Here is a 20601-nt window from a genome sequence, read left to right as displayed (position 1 = left end):
CATACTTTTCTATGATTGGTCGGTTTTGAAAAGGCTAAGCTATGGACAAACCTGCTTACCTAAGGTTGGCATTGTTTAAAGGAGTATACCACTAGGCACACTGAGTTAGCTGGTCTACACATTGCTTAAACCTCCTAATATGGCCTGTTCAATGCTTAGTATTGCTTACATTAGACTTTGAATTATATTTTCTTTTTGGCACTGATTTCTTATTTCTTACATCTTATATGTATGCCTGGTATCCATGGTTCATGTATATGTACACTGTATGGGGTCCTTGTGTTTTATTGGGGAATTCAACACTCAGTTACAATTACACCTCTTTTCTGGGCTTACTGCTGTACTCCAGTTCACATATTTATGGTATGTAGTCAGTTCTGGAACATATGACTGTATACTGATTCCTTTCACAGGTTCAGTTTGATTGTACTATAGTGAGAGCTTGTTTGGTGATACCTCATTCTTTGGTACTGTTGCGATGGCTTGGTGGTTAACTACTGTGAATATAGTGTATAGGGTCCTGGGTTCAAGACCTGCAAGGCTGTTTATTTTGTTGCTGGGCAGAACAAGGGTCATTGGATACAAAGTAATTAAGGCACTTTTGGGCAGATGTAAGCGGGTTTGCCCAGGTTTGCGTGAGGGTAAGCACTGCTAACCTCCGGTTAATGATGCTTAAAGAAAGTTAGCTTCAATATTGCTTAACCTGTGTGCGCATTGCTTACCCCCATGCAAATGGGCTTAAACCCACTTACTAGCGCTTACATATGCTTACCACTGCTTACTGGTGCTGGCTCCCACTTACAATTGCACTGATTTAGACAGTTATATGTAATGGTTCTTGGGAAGGTGGGGGATTTGGAAGCTGTATGGAGTTGTCATTCATTACACATTTTACCTTCCATTTGTATCCATGATTCCTGTGTACATATACTGTATGGGGTGCATGTGCTTATCTGGGGACTTTGCAACATTATGACACTGACACCTCACATGTGCATTTAATGCAGTACTCCAGTTCACATTTAAATGTTATTTAGTAGGTTATACAGCAAAAAATGTTCATAAACTGATTTCATATGGAAAATGGGATGTATTGCAGTGGGACTCATACCGGGAATACCTGCTCATAAGGTGAATGCTCTGTCCACTACACTATTGCTATACTGCTTCATTTGCATATATCTTCCTTGTTATCCTCTTCAGCCATTTAAGCTGCATTAACCGTAACTAAGTGATGGGCACACCCGCGCCCCAGTGGTTAGCTTTAATCGATGTTTTAATAAAAAAAAGGGTTTGTTCATTTTATTTGTATTTATTTGCTGTTGTACATGAGGGGGAATGTTGGTGGGGATATGCAGACACCTATGAGTGGTCTCGCTCATTTCTTAGGCCTTTCTGCTGTTCTGCATTGCGGGGGCATGTATGTTCTGAGAGCTCTGCTCTCAGACATGCCCCCTGCACTCCTACATGCTCGATGTAAGATTAGGAGCTCAGGCAGTGCGCCTCATACATGCCCCCTGCACTCCTACATGCTCCATGTAAGATTAGAGCTCAGGCAGCGTGCCTCATTAATATGCATGGCGTGCTTCCATCCTGCTCCTAAACGAACACTTCCATGCAGGGCTAAGCTAGTCCTGCACGAAAAATTAGTAAATCTGAGGATAAGTCTTCTTGTTTGCTCTAAGCACTGCACTTGATGGAATGGAGAAAGGAAGGAGTTCTGTTGTGTTTCTTTTAGCCATTGGGATGTGTGCATGAGGCAAGCAAGAGGCATCATGAGTGGGAAGCATTTTTTAACTGTTCTGCACTGTGTCATCTGTAAACATGTGAATGTGTGTATATAGGTGTGTGTGGGGGGGTGTATGAAAAGAGTTTATTGATTGAACTGATATACCAAAGATGGTGACTAGAGCAGGTCTCTCTTCATGTTTAGACACTAGCTGAGGATATATGAGCAAACAGGGAAATTTTCTAATAACAATATAAATATTTTTAATTAGAGGATAGCTATGGATGTGAGTGGAATGGTCTACAGAGTGCAGACTCTGTTTGGAGAATGTTTGGTGCTGAGGGTTTCTGCATGTGTGTGTGTGTGTGTGTGTGTGTGTGTGTGTGTGTGTGTGTGTGTGTGTGTGCGCGCGTGTGTATGTGTGTGTGCTCTGTATCATTTACGTTGCCTGCTGGCTGAAAGGATAAAGCACTGTGCCATTCACCCTTTACTGCAGCATGTGAATATCCTTGATTTTGCTTTATTTTTTTATCTGCTTCTTAATGAATTTGTGTTTTTCTGGCAAAGTGCTGTGGGTTTTCGTGAGAAAATAGTGATATTTCAGTTTCAGACTTCATATCCTTCACAAAATAGATACAAATGCAAATATTTTATTCTGGCAACTTTACAAGTATAGTGGGGTAATATTTAAAATCTGTCCCTGATTTTGAGTCTTTGCCTCCCATTATTTATGGCTTTGTTCCTGATTCTAGAGTTAAGAGGTTAAGGGCTATATGAACAACAGTATGGACAATACCAGATACTGCAAATTTAAGTTGTAATTATAAAAAGATAACTTGAGGATAGTTCCAGGATATATTTATCACCCTGCAATCCCCAGACATTGTCCAGAACTCTCATTTATTTATTTGTTTTATATATATAGTTGAAAAGCATTAGATCAGCCCACTCATGCACTTAGCAAATCTTTGGATAAATAAATAATATTTGGTAACTGTACATTCCACTAAGACTTGATCAGACGACAGCCAATTTTGTTGAATGTGCAGAAACTGTGGTGTACTAGTATAATTGCTGCATGGCAAATGTAGGGGCCCTGGCCCCCAATTTATACACCCATTTCAGACACAACAGGAAAATTGTGTTGTTCATTAAATTAACAGAGGGATTTGTAAATGCACTGACTCTAAAGGAAATGTACCAGATTTAAAATTTGCAACACTTAATACAAAGTGTGAAAATATCAAGATCTCATCAGCTTCTTCCAATCAATTATTGACTCAGCCCATATCTAGTGGGCTTACTCCTTAGAAGTAGAAAGAGTTAATTACATGCAAACATTGCTAGAACACTCTGAATTAAGAATAAATAAATATCATACAAATGTCTCTGGAATTAAGTCTGTCCAGAAAAACAGATATGCAATTTTTCACGTTCAAGTCTCAAGCAATTCCAGAACAAAATTGTCTGTTAATGTTAAGAATCTCATTCTTTTCATGGATCAAAGACTTAGATCTGATACAGGCTTGCAGAAAAGAATAAATAAATAAACAAACTCACTGGTTCTTTTTATAGAGCCAAATGCTGCTTAACTCCTGAGGCAACAGTAAATATCAACAGGTCAGCCTACCAACCAGTGCTATTGCATTGGATTATTATTTTAGTACAAAAAAGGAGACCAGCACCCAGAAGGCAGGAGCAAGGAAATTTATTAAAAACCAGACCGGTTTCAGCAAAATGCTTTCATCAGTGGTTAAGCAATAGTACTATGACAGATGCTGTTATTTATAGTCAATCCAACAAAGCAGTCCTGACATCACTTCCTGTGACAGAGGTTATGAGAATAAAAATAAAAAATAAAGAAATTTTGAAAAAACAACTAATCAAATATTGAAAATCAAACATACTCAGAATATACATTATAAAGAGAGTATTGTGCATAAAAAAGAGAAGAGATGTTATAATTTGTCATTTAGACCCGGTGGAAAAAGACCACCTAATTTAACAATCCATCTCTTTTCTTTATTGTTTAGTAAATTGTGCCATCCAGTTTTGAAAGATCTGTTTCCTGAAATGTTGTCAATAACAGTGAAGGAAAATTTGGCTGTTTTATGGATCAAACATGTAGGCATTAGTGGATCTGGCATTCCTAATGTTCCCTAAATGTACGGACATATATATCTGGCCACATGCTCATGCCAAGCCTTCTATATAGGACAAACCTCCAGACAATTTAGAATCCGTATGTCCGAACATACAGTATGTTTGATTTTCAATATTTGATTAGTTGTTTTTTTCACAATTTCTTTATTTTTTATTTTTATTCTCATAACCTCTGTCACAGGAAGTGATGTCAGGACTGCTTTGTTGGATTGACTATAAATAACAGCATCTGTCATGGTACTATTGCTTAACCACTGATGAAAGCATTTTGCTGAAACCAGTCTGGTTTTTAATAAATTTCCTTGCTCCTGCCTTCCGGGTGCTGGTCTCCTTTTTTGTACTATATCATGTTTGGTCTGCGCATCAGCCAAACTTGCTAGCCTGGACTTTCTGACACATTATTATTTTAGCTAATATCACTTATGATGCATTTAACATATTCAAAGATCCTTCCAAAGTAGTGGAATATTTGCTGCTGGGTTTTCATAGAGGGAAGAGCCAAAATGTGTCTCTTCAAACTCTACACTGGTCAGAAACTCCATAAAAGCTAAAAGTAATCCATTTATCCTCCACTTCTCAATAAAATTAAATATACTTACATAGAAGTGTTTACTGAGATCACAAACCAACTGCATTGAGCACCATTAGGTGATGCATTTTTTTCAGGTGACCTTACATTTTGCAGTTGATACTAGACTAACATTTATATGCCTAGAAATGTCTATAGTAATGGCGTCTTTAGCAAGGTCATCACTCTAAAAATTTATATTTTAACTCTTCTGGAAGATTTCAAAATGGTGGCCAGCCTGTAGGCACACTAGCTGTGCAGCTTCCTTATCTCGTCATTAATATCTGACCTCCTGCCTGCACATCCTGAGGAAAAAAAACTAAATTTTTCAACAGAAATTAAGGCAACAAGAATACATACCTATATAAGCTTTATTTTTCATCAGAAATCTCTTCTTTTGGAAAATTAATACTTACTACAAGCAGAACCCTGGACCGCATGGTGTGGCTTCTTGCAGGCATACAGGCCTAAGGGGAAGAGGAAATGAAAAAGAAGATTTGTCTCAACTTAAAGTTTCATCGAACATTTTTTATCTTCTGTCTTCTATACCAGCTCTTCCAAATAGCTCTCAAAATTGAAAATTAAAATGGATAATCAACCAGAGCACATAGAAACTCTGACATTCAAGTCTAAGCTGTTTAATATAGTCACTCCAGAAAAAGATATCTCATCCAAAAGATAGAAAACAAATAAGTCTCAGATAGAAATCTACTAAACTAGCCCTCAGATCAAAGCAAGAACAAAACAATAACACTAACACTTGAAGATCTTAAAACTGCTTTACAGCCAGTTCAGGCAGAAGTACAAGGATTCTCACACAAACTATCTACTTTCAGTTCTAGCATAGATCAGATTATGCTCAGACTGGAACAGAATGAGGCAAAATCCATGGAAAATGAAGTGAAAATAAAGGATCTTAAAAAGAATCTTCAGACTGATGAAAAAATATTAAAGAACTACAACAAAAAGTGCTGGATTGGGAAGCTAGAAGCAGACACAATAACATCATTATCAAAGTTATTCCGGAAACTGTTGAAAGCTCTCAACTTAACACAATAATTAAAGAAATACTAAGTAAACTGATAAACAATAAAAACCTTCTGGATGATTTAACCATAGAAAGAGCTCACAGATCCATAAGACCCTCACAAACTGCAGAGTATCCAAGACAGATCTATGCCAGGATCCTAAACTCAGCACATGTTCAAGCAATACTCTCTGCCTACAAAACCAAAAAGAACTTTACTTGGAGAGGTCATAAAGTCACCATAAACCAGGACCTTCCTCTTGAAGTCAAACAAAACCAGCAAAAACTGAGTAAATACTGCTCTTAACTGATAGAAAATAATACACGCTTCCAAATGAAGTATCCTGCCACATTAATTTTCTATCATGAAAATGAAAAAATATCCATTGAGACACCTGAAGAGGTAAAATGCATCTTCCTTTATTTATTTAAAGTAAATACAGCATGAAAAATCCTAATTCAGCTTTTTTGAGACATCCGATTGACATTTTTTTCATTTTAAGCCCAAATCCTGCTTACCTAGGCTCTTTTTTAAGGTAAAATGTAAAATCTGTTTTTTCTGAAACTTTCTAAATAGGCCCAAGGGTCCGTTAGTGTTGCAACGTTCCATTACCCATACTTCCACCAGAACACAAGCGATAGCAGTAATCTTTCACCTTTCAACTCAATGCCTCATCTGCAGTCTTCTAGGAGCTGCAATGCATTACTGGGAATGGATAAAATGGCTGAAAATGCTTTAAAAGTAAAGGAACTTGTTTTGGATTTAGTTATAAGAAGAAAATTCCTCCTTTCATCTAGAAACAACCTTAGATAGCCTGCCACTGGCAGCAGCTGGACTTAAACAGCTATTTGTAAGCTGATTGACATCTAATGGGTACATTTATGCATAAAGAATGTAAAGTTAATACAGTTAACTTAGACAAGATCTGCAGACATTATTTATACCTCTGTCTGATACGTATGTCACTTTAATCTGTTACTTACTTAAAGACGCTGGCTGATCTAGTAAGTATATACATATATATTATTTATATATATATATATATATATACACACACACACACACACACACACATATATATATATATATATATATATATATATATATATATATATATATATATATATATATATATATATATATAAAACCAACAGATGACAGGTGCAGAAGGGGGCTTGCTTCCCTGCAAAAAAGTCTTCCATTGCTGTAATCAAGCTGTCTTGATCCAACAAAATGACTGTACATTAACACATATAGATAGATAGATAGATAGATAGATAGATAGATAGATAGATAGATAGATAGAAATATATATATATAGATAGATAGATATACACACACACAAACACAGAGATTGCTTGCAGTGTGTCAGTCATTTATTATAAATCTAGGTGATGAACAGAAAAAGATAGATTAAACTGAGGAAGATATGTGAATTAATTAATTTGTTATAAACTTTAAAAAAGTAACAATAATTTTAGTGAGTCAGTGGAGGAGAAAGGGACAAAAATTAAAATAAATCATTAAAAAATAGGTTGGAAGATTTAAGATGTCTGAGCGACAGACAAAAACAGTGATGGATATTGAGATAGGAACACTGCCACAAGACCATTTGTACAGAGGTCATAAATTAAAGAATATATATTACTTGACTGCAGTACTACAGAAGAAAGAGGAAAAATCAGAGCACCAAATGAGATAAGAAAAAATGTTTTTGTTGTGACTACAAACACTCATTCAGTGGCGTGATGTGTGAATGACCAGCCCACATTAGCTCTGCTGAAGACAATAAGAGTGCTGGCCAGCATATTTGCACATTATACAGCAACACAAGACAAAGATTTCACTAATCCACAGTGTGGGATATTTTTTACATGACATTTTACAAGACATACAATCATCAGGCAGTCATGTGATTTCTTACTTCATCTTGGTAGATTGACCACCCAATCTCCTTCCCCAAATGCCACTGATAAAGAGACTGCATTGCTATTTACAAAATATTTTGAAAATTGCACCAAATGCTACCTTCCATATAGTCACAATTGCACTTATCCTTGGTACAAATATTCCAAACGTCTTCCAGCTGAAAAATATGTGTATGTTGATCTTTACTCTCTCTCTCTCTCTCTCTGCCCCTCTCCACAAGCAGTCCTGAGGTGTGCTGTGGTTACCCACAGGTTAGCAATATACTTCTTTGGTTCTCCAAACCCACTGACCCACCCTGCCTGGAAATACCTGCAGTCATGTCCCTTCGTGGAGTTTCCCTGCAAAGTTCGTGACTAGTTTAAGTTAGCAATATACTTCCTTGGTTCTCCAAACCCATTTACCCACCCTGCCTGGAAATACCTGCAGTCAAGTCCCTTCATGGAGTTTCCCTGCAAAGGTTGTGACTAGTTTAAGTTAGCAATATACTTCCTTGGTTCTTCAAACACATTGACCCACCCTGCCTGGAAATACCTGAGGTCAAGTCCCTTCATGGAGTTTCCCTGCAAAGTTTGTGACTAGTTTAAGTTAGCAATATACTTCCTTGGTTCTCCAAACCCATTGACCCACCCTGCCTGGAAATACCTGTAGTCAAATCCCTTCATGGAGTTCCCCTACAAGGTTTGTGACTAGTTTAAGTTAGCAATATACTTCCTTGGTTTTCCAAACTCATTGACCCACCATGCCTGGAAATACCTGCAGTCAAGTCCCGTCATGGGGTTTCCCTGCAACGTTTGTGACTAGTTTAAGTTAGCAATATACTTCCTTGGTTCTCCAAACCCATTGACCCACCGTGTCTGGAAATTCCTGCAGTCAAGTCCCTTCATGGAGTTTCCCTGCAAAGTTTGTGACTATAAGTATGTCCTGCTTAATCTCTAACTGGTTTTAGTTGTTACCTGCACCATAAGGTTGCTCCTGTGGTGGCTACACTGTTATACATCTGCAAACTGCTCCCTGCTGTTTTCCCTATCCATTCCTGCTCTCCCACTCTTCTAAGCTCCCTCTAACCACTTTCTGTTCTCTGGTAAGCACTCTTCTTTTTCTGGAATCCCTCCTCTTTCTGGCTATAGTCTCTGCTCTGGTGTTTTTCTACCTCACCTCCCTGGCTACCTCCAGTTACTATACTTGTATACCTTTGCTTAACCACTTTTGCATACCTAATTTCAGTTAATTGGTCTCTAAGCTGTTACTAACCTCCCCTGCCTCTCCTGCTTACATTTTCTGACAAACCTACCTGCTTTTCTCATTGTTTTCATTCTGTTCTCTTCCTGAGTGTTGCTGCCCCTCTGGTGACCCCTGCATATCCTATTGTTGTCTCAAGCCTTCACTGCTATTTCTGCTGTCTATCTTGGTGTTACTAGACCTCCTATCCTGTTGTCCTCTTATGTGCTGTCCATATCCCACTACTACTGTTGTCTTTGTCCATCTTTAACCCAGAATTTTCTACCTCATTTCTTTCCCCTTCCCAGTATTGAGTATGATGTAATCTACCCATACTCCTTTGTGCCCTTTTAAACTGTGGTGCGCTTTTTCCTCAACGCCATCTTTACTCTCTATCTCTCTCTCTCTCTCTCTCTCCCCCTCTCAGCAAGCACTCCTGAGGTGTGGTGTGGTTACCCACAGGTGAGCCTAATTACTTGTGTCCCTTACACTGGCAATTGTGTATTTTAGTCTTCTACAGAACATAACAACAATAAGAGCAGCATTTTTATTGACTCTGTAACCTTCTATCTTGGTTTTACTTAGCTGCCTTAGAATGGTATCTTGCTTCTCGGCTTCCTGCTCTTGAAGTTTGTTCTAACTGTTTTAAACTTGTTTAGTTCTATTGAAAATTGTTATCAACTACACTGCCATAGCTCAGTTATGCTGAGCGTTCAATTTGAATTGACAATGATTGTCTGTTTTCTGTAATTAGCTGTTTTTATTTTGAGTCGCTGCCTACTGTGAATGTATTTATTTTGATTCTTTGACTGTTGAATCTCTGTTTAAATCACTTGAAATGCTTAGTGACTGCATTGCCATAGCTCATTAATGTTATGAGTTTCTTTCTTACTGTTTTGAGGAGCCATAACTTAGTTATGCTAAGCGTTCACTTTCAAACGAAAACACCTATCCTTCTTCTATAGTACGCTACCTGCTGTGGTTGTATTTTGATCGTTGACTGTGAATTGCCTGTCTATATCGCTTGAAAACCTTAGCGTCTGCATTGCTATAGCACTCTAATGTTGTGTGTTTTTTTTCTGTTTTTCTTCCTGGAAGCCGCCCTATTTTTCCCTCTTGAGGTGCCATTGTTTTGCTTAGCTGCCTTAGAATGGTATCTTGCTTCTCGGCTTACTGCCCTTGAAGTTTGTACTGACTGTTTTAAACTTGTTTAATTCTACCGAACATTGCTTTATTTTCCCTCTTGAGGCACCCATGTTTTGCTTAACTGCCTTAGAATGGTATTGTGCTTCTCGGCTTACTGCCCTTGAAGTTTGTACTGATTGTTTTTAACCTTGCTTAGTTCTATTGAAAATTGTTAGTGACTACACTGCCATAGCTCAGCTATGCTGAGCATTTAATTTGAATTGACAACAATTGTCTGTTTTCTGTAATTAGCTGCTTGTATTTTGAGTCGCTGCTTACTGTGAGTGTATTTTGATTCTTTGACTGTTGAATGTCTGTTCCTTTCTTCTGTTTTCTGTTTTCTTCCTGGAAGCTGCTTTATTTTTCCCTCATGAGGCACCATAGCTCAGTCATGCTGAGCATTTAATTTGAAACAACAATAATTTGTGGATGAGTTTAAGTACTTGGGATCAACAGTTCCGAGTAATGGTGAGTGTGCAAGAGAGGTGAAGAAGAGAGTACAGGCAGGATGGAGTGGGTGGAGAAGATTGTCAGGAGTGATTTGTGACAGACTAGTACCAGTAAGAGTGAAAGGGAAAGTCTAAAAGAGGGTAGTGAGACCAGCTATGTTATATGGGTTGGAGACAGTGACATTGACAAAAAGGCAGGAGTCAGAGCTTGATGTGGCAGAGTTGAAGATGTTAAGATTTGCACTGGGTGTGACGAGGATGGACAGGATTAGGAATAGGTATATTAGAGGATCAGCCCAGGTTGGAAGGTTTGGAGACAAAGCCAGAGAGGCAAGATTACATTGGTTTGGACATGTGCTGAGGGGGGATGCAGAGTATATTGGGAAAAATATGCTAAGGATGAAGCTGCCAGGTAACAGGAAAAGAGGAAGGCCTAACATAAGGTTTATGGATGTGGTGAGAGAGGACATGCAGGTGGTTGGTGTGACAGAGCAAGATGCAGAGGACAGGAAGAAATGGAAACAGTTTATCTGCTGTGGCGACCCCCAACGGGAGCAGCCAAAAGAAGAAGTAGTTAGCTGCTTGTATTTTAGGTCACTGCTTACTGCAATTGAGTTTTGAGTTTTGACTGTGGGATGCCTGTTTAAATCACTTGAAATCCTTAGTGACTGCATTGCCATAGCACATTAATGTTGTGCATTTCTTTTTTTTTCTGTATTCTTCCTGGTAACTGCTTCATTTTTTTTCTCCTGAGTTTGATCCTGCTGTTGCTGCCTGTGTAACTCACTAGAATTTGTAAGCAACTTCACCACCTTATTATATTTATGCTGTGTGTGACCTGTGACCAATCTCTGTTTATTATTATGGTACATTGAAGATTACTTCCTATTTGCTGACCAAATCTGCTGCCATACTATAATAATGTCTGTATGTGTTTTTAAATAGCTTACACTGTTTTCTTGCACCATTATTGCGTTCTTGCATTGTTGCTTTGCATTGGTTCTCTGTATTACTCCCCATACACTACTGCTACTGCATTCACCCTACTCACACTGCACACTCCATTTTCAATCCCTGCAACTCAAGCCTGCACTCTTCTCCCCCTCACCCCAACTCCACATAGGGGTCCCCTCTTAAACTTCTAACTTTCACAAAACACCCAAAAACACTACCATCACTACCTATTACTGCCTAGTCCTTTATAATATTGAAGAATTACTACTCCCCTATTCCCCTGTGTCTCACTTTTGCCTTCTTTCTTTTTCAGGTTAGCAATACACTTCCTTGGTTCTCCAAACCCATTGACCCATCGTGCCTAGAAATACCTGCAGTCAAGTCCCTTCGTGGAGTTTCCCTGCAAAGTTTGTGACTAGTTTAAATATGTCCTGCTTAATCTCTAACTGGTTTAGCTGTTACCTGTACATTAAGGTTGCTCCTGTGGTGGCTACTGTGTTATACGTCTGTAGACTGCCCCCTGCTCTTTTCCCTGTCTATTCCTGCTCTCCCACTCTTCTAACCTCCCTCTAACCACTTTCTGTTCTCTGATAAACACTCTTGTTTTTCTGGAATCCATCCTATTTCTGGCTATAGACTCTAGTCTGGTATTTTTCTACCTCACCTACCTTACCTCCCTGGCTACCTCCAGTTGCTATACTTGTATACCTTTGCTTTCCCACTTCTGCAAACTTAATTTCAGTGAATTGGTCTCTGAGCTGTTACTAACCCCCCTGCCTCTTCTGCTTACATTTTCTGACAAACCTACATGCTTTTCTGATTGTTTTCTGAGGCTTCTCTTCCTGGGTTTAGCCCTGCTCCATTCGCCCTCACTGTGCTCAGGCTCATTTCACTCCCCTATCCTACCCCCATTCCCACCCACCCCATTACAATTGCCATTATACCTAACTATCCCTCCCCTTCCTGCCACATCATCCAATAACCAAACACTTCCTGTCAAAAATCCCTCCCACCCTATCACCTCTTCACTCTTCCCTTCATCACATACCAACCTTTGACTATCAAGTCACTCTCCTACCGCTCTGCACACACTACATGAAACACCTCATAATTTCTTCTCTATTCCTCTTACTTCTCTCTGCTCTAACCTCTTATCATTCCCTTCTTTCCAACCCACTTACATGCTCTCCTACCACCTACATAAATAACACCTCTCAAACAACTTCCTCATTTATTATCTCACCAAATCTATTCAATTTCTCCACTATAAGTCTCCATAAACTCCATATATTTCAAATCCTTAGACCTACCTACAAGTCTAAACCTAAGCTACCTAAAGCACATATACCCATCATAGCTCTGTCCCATTTCACACAAATTATTCTCTGGTCTGGTGACATCCATCCAAACCCAGGCCCCTCTCCTTGCCCCCACATCCTCACATCCCTCACATCCACCCCCACTTCACACATCCCACTAATCCCTCCCTCATGCACATAATTAATTCCCATCTAAACATCTAACTATATTCTCTCTAAACATTCAAAGTCTAACAAAGTCACTGAGCTATGTACCTGGATAGCTCATTCTACTCCTCACATTCTTTCCTTATCTGAAACATGGCTCAAACTACATATCACAAACAATGAAATATCCCTCCTGGCTATAATATCTTTTGCTCTGACCGACTCCCAAAAAAAGAGGGTGCCGTAGCCATCCTCTACTCCAATAGCCTAAACCTCTCACCAGTCCCCTCTCCTATTCTTGACTTCCACCCAGCTAACTTATCATCCTCAGCTGCCACCTTAATCCACATAAGAAATTTGTTGTTGCCTCCATCTATCTCCCTCCAGGAAACAATCTACCCATCCTAGAGAGCATTCTGTCCTGGTTTTCAGACACTATACCTTACCAAACCCTTATCTTAGGAGATGTCAATATTGACTTGTCCAAAATTACAGCTGACTCTCTGGAACTCAGTATCAGCCTACATGGGTTCCACCAACTGATCTCATCCCCCACACACTTCCACAAAAACTCATGCTCCAGCTCCATAATTGACTGGATTCTCACCAACTCCCCTCATCACTACCACAATCCCACCACTCTACCTGATTCCCTTAGCAATTGTCTTCCCACATATGTTTTAAGATACACCTCCCAAATTCACAAACCCCACCTCTTCAGAGACTGCAGCAAACTATCCAACTTTAACATCTCCCAATTCAACTTTAATCTTTCCAGTATAGACTGGTCAGTCCTTAAACAAATCCCTCTCAATGATGCTGTAAGCATGTTTAACAGCATCTTCCTGAATACTTTAAACTCCCTTTCCCCCTCCAGGAAGGTCAGAATAAAATCAAACCATGCCCTATGGCTCTCCAAAGAAACTAGGTCCCTTATGCAAGAAAGAGATAGAGTCTGGAAAGCCTAGACCAAAACTAAACAACCACCCCTCCTATACAAATATAGACAACTTAGGAACCTTGTTAAAAAACAAACTACAAATGACAAAAAGTCCTTCTATAACACGGCTATAACACTCAAAAACAGCATCCTTTCTCCTGGTTGTTCTGCAAACCCCTCCCCTTACCCAAACAAATCCTCACTGGAAAGCTCTACCCTCCTCACTCATCACTTCACTGACACCATCCATAAACTCATACCCCCAAATGGTAGCACTACTGCCATACCTACCCCTCCCAACCCTACAAACCAAACTACCTTCATGTTTTACCCTGTTCCTACCTCCTACATCAAATCTCTTCTTCTTAAGCTCAAACCCTGCTCTCCCTCTACTGACAATCTACCTCCTACCTTCCTCAAACTAGCCACCAAATCTATTGCCTATCCTATGTCCATACTAATCAATAGAGCTATTCAAGAATCCACTGTGCCTACCCTATGGAAATCCTTCTTCACTATTCCTCTTCACAAAGGTAAAAACTCCACTGACCCTGGCAACTATCGACCCATTGCCATTCCATCCCCTCTCTCAAAGATAGTTGAAAAATGCATTCACTCTCAACTTCTTAATCTCATCCTCCAGCATAACCTTCTCACTTCCACTCAGCATGGCTTCTGTCCCAACCACAGCACAACCACTGCCCTCCAATCATTTACCCATACCATTGCTGAAGCCCTAGACAACAACAAACTCATATCTTGCCTTTTCCTTGACCTTTCCAAAGCTTTTTATATAGTCGCTCATACTCTGTTGCTGTCTAAACTTGCTAAACTTAACCTATCATCTTCCTCCTTAGCTTGGTTCAGTAGCTACCTATCTGGCAGACAACAATCCATCAAATGGCTCTCATCCTTTTCACCTTTCCTTCATGTCCCAACTGGAGTACCCCAAGGTTCCATATTAGGTCCCCTTCTATTCAATGTCTTCACCAATGATCTCTACTCATCTTACAATTAATCTTCTCTCATCCAATATGCCAATGACTCTACACTCATCTCTATCTCAAACAATGTCTCCGAACTCCGTACCCTAACCCAAAAAGCCTTTCTATTCACTGAAAAATGCCTATCTGATAATCTACTTATTCTTAACCCCCAAAATACCAAACTCCTACTCTTCCTGCCCCGATCTCTTACTAACCATAAGTCCACATTTGCTATCAAGTCTTCTAACAACACAGTTATCAAACCCGATAGCCACACAAAACTCCTTGGGGTCATCATAGATGATGAACTCAAATTCAACCTTCACATCCTGCAATGTATAAAAGAAAACTCACTACAAACTGGGGTTATTTTATCATAACAAACAATTTCTAACCCCCAATGCCAGACTCAGAGTAGTACAAGCTTTCCTCCTGCCCTCCCTCCTATATGCTGCCCCAGTACTCATCAACATTCAAACCACAACCCTGAACAAACTCCAACAAACTTACCACAAAATTGCAAAATTTGTCACAAACACTCCACACAAGGATCATCAATGCATTGCTCTAAACTCTCTGCAGTGGCTCGAGCTCCCCCAACAACTCCAACTATCTCAATTTCAAATGCTGCATCACATTTATTACAAACCTTCAACCTGCCCATCTCTGTCATCCTTTAGCTCTACCTATATACCATCTAGAACCCTCCACACATTTAACCAGCAACTACTTGCAATCTACCATCCCAAGAAAACTGAGGACAAACTACTATACAAACAATCTGTTGCCCTTGCTTGGAACAAACTCCCCTTACACATACATTTCATCACCTACTCCCTACACTTTAAAAATGAACTAAAGCATTATCTCCTTAACTCCACGTCTTGCCCCTGCCAAGATTCACCAAAAGTAAAAATTTAATTTCTCTCATCTCACTCCCACATCTCCATGTAAGACAGCATGTGCTAAATGCTTTAAACAATGAATATAATAATATTCTCCAGTGACTTTTTATTTACTATGTAAATAATAATGTATATATAGCCTGATGCTTCTATTTTACTATGTTCTTATTCTTAGTATGCAATATTATCTGTTTTAGAATTCTTGTCTATTGTTATCTCATGTATGTATTTACTAAGACATTCTTTTGAATCATGATTTTTCTAAAACTGTCTAATAATGGAGCTTTTCTCCTCGGGTCTCCACTGAAAATGGGCCACAAGCCTAGTTGGACTAACCCAGTTAACAAATGTCAATAAAATAAATAAATACATGTGTGGTCAAAATTTGATTATGCAGATCACAAGGTTATACTTTGCTGAGTATGATGGACTACCATCACAACTTATAAAATTGTTGCTGTACTGAGTCACCATACCAATGCCTATTCTGATAAAGCAGAGTATCAGAGAAAGTTTTGTACTCTGCTTTGTGGAAGTATACACATATTATACCCTCCACTCAGGGGGTAGTGCATCAGTAGAGCCCAATAACTAAGGTCCACTGGCAGATAGTGCAAATAATTGTTTGTCAGTTAGTGCAGAACACTAAAGCTATGAACTGTCAATGAGCTGCATCCTGTAGTTCAAGGTTTTATTCCATCAGCCTCCATTTACCTACTGCATGATACTGAGCAAGTCACTTAACCAGACAGTGTTTTGGGGGCAACTGGTAAATTGGGTTAGTTTCCTTGATGTTCTCTAACACCCATGCCTAATAGTGACATAAGAACCTAATTTTAAACTTAATGGCAAAATAACCAAATGCAGTGTCCACCATCAGTTGAGTGGGTACATTTCAAAAATATTCATATCAAAACATGGCATGGTTTCAGAAAGAGCTTTTAGTCAGTGTTGCACATGTAATAATAACTGGTTTTGTCTGGGTTGAGATAAATAATAGCCAGCTTGTGTAGTACCTGCTTCTGGCTGTGACCAGGACTTTTGATATGATCAGCTACACAGAACTTATAGATTGGCTGTCCTTGAACTTAGTCATACTAGTGTCAGATGGTTTAAAAGTATCATAATGAGCAGACTTTTTCAAGTCACATGGTTCTAGAATATTCTTAAGGATTTAAGAAGAACAAAGGCGTCTACCAAGACTAGTCACTGAGCCCCTGCATAACTCGTAACCTCTTGGTGCAAGAAATATAGACAAAGCCAGAAATAATATGGGGGGGGGACAAAGGCCCAAGTCAGGGACAGATCTTAAATATGGCTCTTACAAATTTAGAAAGTGATAAATAACAGGATCTGCATTAATTAGCATTTTCTGAAGGATATGAAGACTGAAGCGCAAAGTCTGTTATTATTTAGTGATTTCAATCTTCAATGACTTGCCAAGAAACCTATGAAGAACAGACAAAAAATATAAGGGAAAAATCTGAACATTCTACAAACCTCTGGACAGTTGAAAGGGATGGGCCTCAACTTTTCAGCCTTTATATTAGTTCACTGACAAACATTTATCGGCTCTTAGGATTCTCCAGTATGATGATGAAATTGCTCTGCAACGTTGAACTGAAAACCACTCAATAACTGAAATGAAGATCTAGAGAGGTTTCTGTATACTATAAAGATTGCTCCTGGACTCTTACCTCATTCTAAATGATAACAAGGTAACTGTCTTTGGTTTCCTTGCAAATATTAATGTAACACCTATTTCCCACATTGTCATTTAAGATTAGTATATACATAAGTTTTCCATATACCATGAAAATTAATTACCTGATAGTTGATGACAGAGCTGTAGTCAGGTCATCTGTCATCTTGGGAAAGCCCTAGAACTGGTATACCCCCTCATCCTGAAATAAAGATCTTCCCAGAAGCTGAGACCTAAAAAGATAAAAAAGAACTGACAGACCTCTGTTCGAACAATAGCAGAGATATTATGCAGGCTCCTTGCTACAGTTATTAAAGATACCGTAGTTTACTGTATTAGTAAAGACAGCAAAGAGCTTGCATAAAATGTTTGCTGGATGTTCTAAATACATTCATTTAAGAAATCATGATAAAACCAACAGCTTCCTAAATGCTAGAATTCCACTTGTACCCCATCATCTATTGATGATCACTCCATCTAACAGCTTGCACCCAGGAAAGCCAGACCCTTCCACCACCCTAGTTATAACTCTGCTTGATGAGGTGTTTCCCTCTTAAACAAATTGCTTCAGTTGTTAAATAAGACAATCAGCTACCAGAGACAAGTCAAGGTACTTTCTTACCTCCACCTCCGGCATCAAATTTATAACTTCATTAAAGTGTATTTATTTATTTATTTATTAATTTATTTAAGTGTGTGTGTGTGTGTGTGTGTGTGTGTGTGTGTGTGTGTGTGTGTGTGTGTGTGTGTGTGTGTGTGTGTGTGTGTGTGTGTGTAGTTATGCATGTGTTTATTTATTTGCTTATATATTTTTTGCATCTACTATCCAGACCTAGCAACTAGTCTTAAGGTGAAACTGCAACAAAAACTGAATAAATCTGTCAAATGAATATATAACTTTGCACCTAGATTCAGTCACATTGAGGTAGTTATGTTTATAAATGTATCATCATTTCAGCCTAGTCTTGGACACAGCCTCCTCAGTTACACTCACCAATTCTTACTTACTACTCCTTCCCTAATTCCTCATTGTTTTTGTGAATGAAACATTCCGTGTTGAACTTGAGGTAAGCAGTCACCCGTGTCCTAAAGAACACTAAGTTATTCTCTATTCAGAAACTGCATAGACTACACATTTACAGTGTGTATACCTTTAAAAAATAAATATTCCCTTCCATTTCAATAAGCAAATAAATTATAATTGCAAATAAGGAACTACTAATAAGACATAATTGCATACCTCTCAACTGTCCAGATTCTCACAGAATGTCATATTTTCAGCCTGTGCCTCATCAAATTTGTAGTTTTCTGGAAAAACACTAAGATAATCTGGGGATTGAAGTTGCAAAATAATGACATGCATTTGAGATTGACAATTCAAACCCTCCGTTAAATGCATGTTAACACAAACCCTGTTATTCTAGCAACTGTCTAAGTTTATAGGAGCAATATTTAAAATCTGTCCCTATTTTTGGGAATTTGACCCCCCCCCCATTATGTCAGGCTTTGTCCAGATTTCTTGCACTAAGATGCACTAAGAGGTTGAGAGGTATACATAACTGCCTTACCTTGTAGTAAATTCTGATCCTACTTTCTACTGGTAATCAACAAGCTGCTTTTCACGAGTCTGCTTATAGCAATAACTGTAGCTGTTCTAACAAGCATCCAAATAATGTCTTGGGTTAATTAAAGTCTGCATTATCTGACAGAAATTTTCTCAAAGATATAATACTAAAGTCATTTCACTATTGCTAACAATTCATCTGCTGTTTTGCTTTACCATCTATTTCAGAGCAACTATAATTAACTGACTGCACTGCAATTCTCGTCAAACTTTTTTCTTTTAGGGGCTTCCACTCAAAATGGGTTTCAGTCCAGTGCACAACCTGGTAATCAAAACATAAGCAATTAATAATTATTCAATAAAGGCTGATTGCTATTGAGAAATGAGCACTTTGAATGGACAGTGCAACCAGTGTACCCATTGTAAACTGGGCACATATCAATAGAAAAAAGTCTGGCTGTTAAAGTATCATCAAGTGGCCAGGCGATCCATTAGCATATGCTTGGAGACAAAGCGAAATATAAGAAAAATCAAGTATGTTTTGCAAAACTAAAGGAACAGAAACATACCAGATTTTCCTTGTAGTTTTGCACTGCCCCTGTTAAAATCTCTGTTTTTTTTAAATAATTAAAAAAAGCAAACAGCAATGGAGATTCTATTTTCTCCATCACTTCTTCTGTACTGCACTGTTAGACTGTGTATAAAGAAGACAACACACGCAGAAGCCTGATGTACCAGTAAACAATTTCTTCCTTAAATAATGTCATTGTACAATAGCAATTATACAACAACCCCCCATTAATATTCCAAAACGTGCACGCTGATTGGTCAGCATGCACATTGTATATCAGACTTATACTAGTGGAAAAAGGTCCGTTCGCCCGGACTTTTGCCATTAGTATAAGTCTTTTTTTTTTTTTTTTTTTTTTTTCTTACAGAAATGGAGAACGCAAGATCTCCATTGCTTTTTAGAAACTGTCTCGCTATGTTAAAGGAGTTTAACATAGCGAGACAGCTTTAAAAAAAGTAATGGAGATCTTCCTTTCTCCCTTGCTTTTTTTAAAGCTGTCTCGCTATGTTAAATGGGTTTAACATAGCGAGACAGCTTTAAAAAAGCAACAGAGATTCTCCATTGCCTTTTTAAAGCTGTCTCATTATGTTAAACTCCTTTAACATAGTGAGACACACCGTTGCTTCCACCTACAGCTCTGATGTACTGCGTAGGCTTACGCATATGCAGTACATCAGAACTGCCGCAGAATACCAGACAGCTGTGGAGGCATTATACAATGCCATTATTTAAGAAAAATAAGTATTTATTTTCTTAAATAATGTCATTGTATAATAGCAATAACCCACTTCTGGGTGTGGGTAATGCTGGATTTACCCATGGTTGTCTTTGCTTGGCCACTTGGGCTTCGCCCTCATGACCAAACCACACCAACCGTGGGTAAATCCAGTATTACCCACACCCAGGTGTGGGTTATTGCTTAATAATCCACTCTAGTATGTGGGTGTATCAAGATTTACCCACGGTTGCCTTTGTTTAATCACAAGGACTTTGCCCTTGTGATCAAACTACATCACCACATCAACTGTGGGTAAATCCTGATATCCACCCCCCTCCCCACACACACACACACACACACACTTATGGATTATTACTAAAATAAACAATGTAAATTCTAAGGATGTTTACAGACGTGTAAGAAACTTCCAAGCCAACTAGTGCATTACTCACTCAGATTGTTCTCACCATATTTTCTTCTTCCTTTTAATCGGAATTACATGAACATCACTGTTGCAGATGTAATA

This window comes from Protopterus annectens, chromosome 1.part2 (assembly GCF_019279795.1).
Source record: "Protopterus annectens isolate FY-2018-M chromosome 1.part2, PAN1.0, whole genome shotgun sequence".
NCBI classification, from domain to species: Eukaryota; Metazoa; Chordata; order Ceratodontiformes; family Protopteridae; genus Protopterus; species Protopterus annectens.
The sequence above is the reverse complement of the archived record's forward strand: the minus strand, read 5'-3'. Positions refer to the sequence as shown.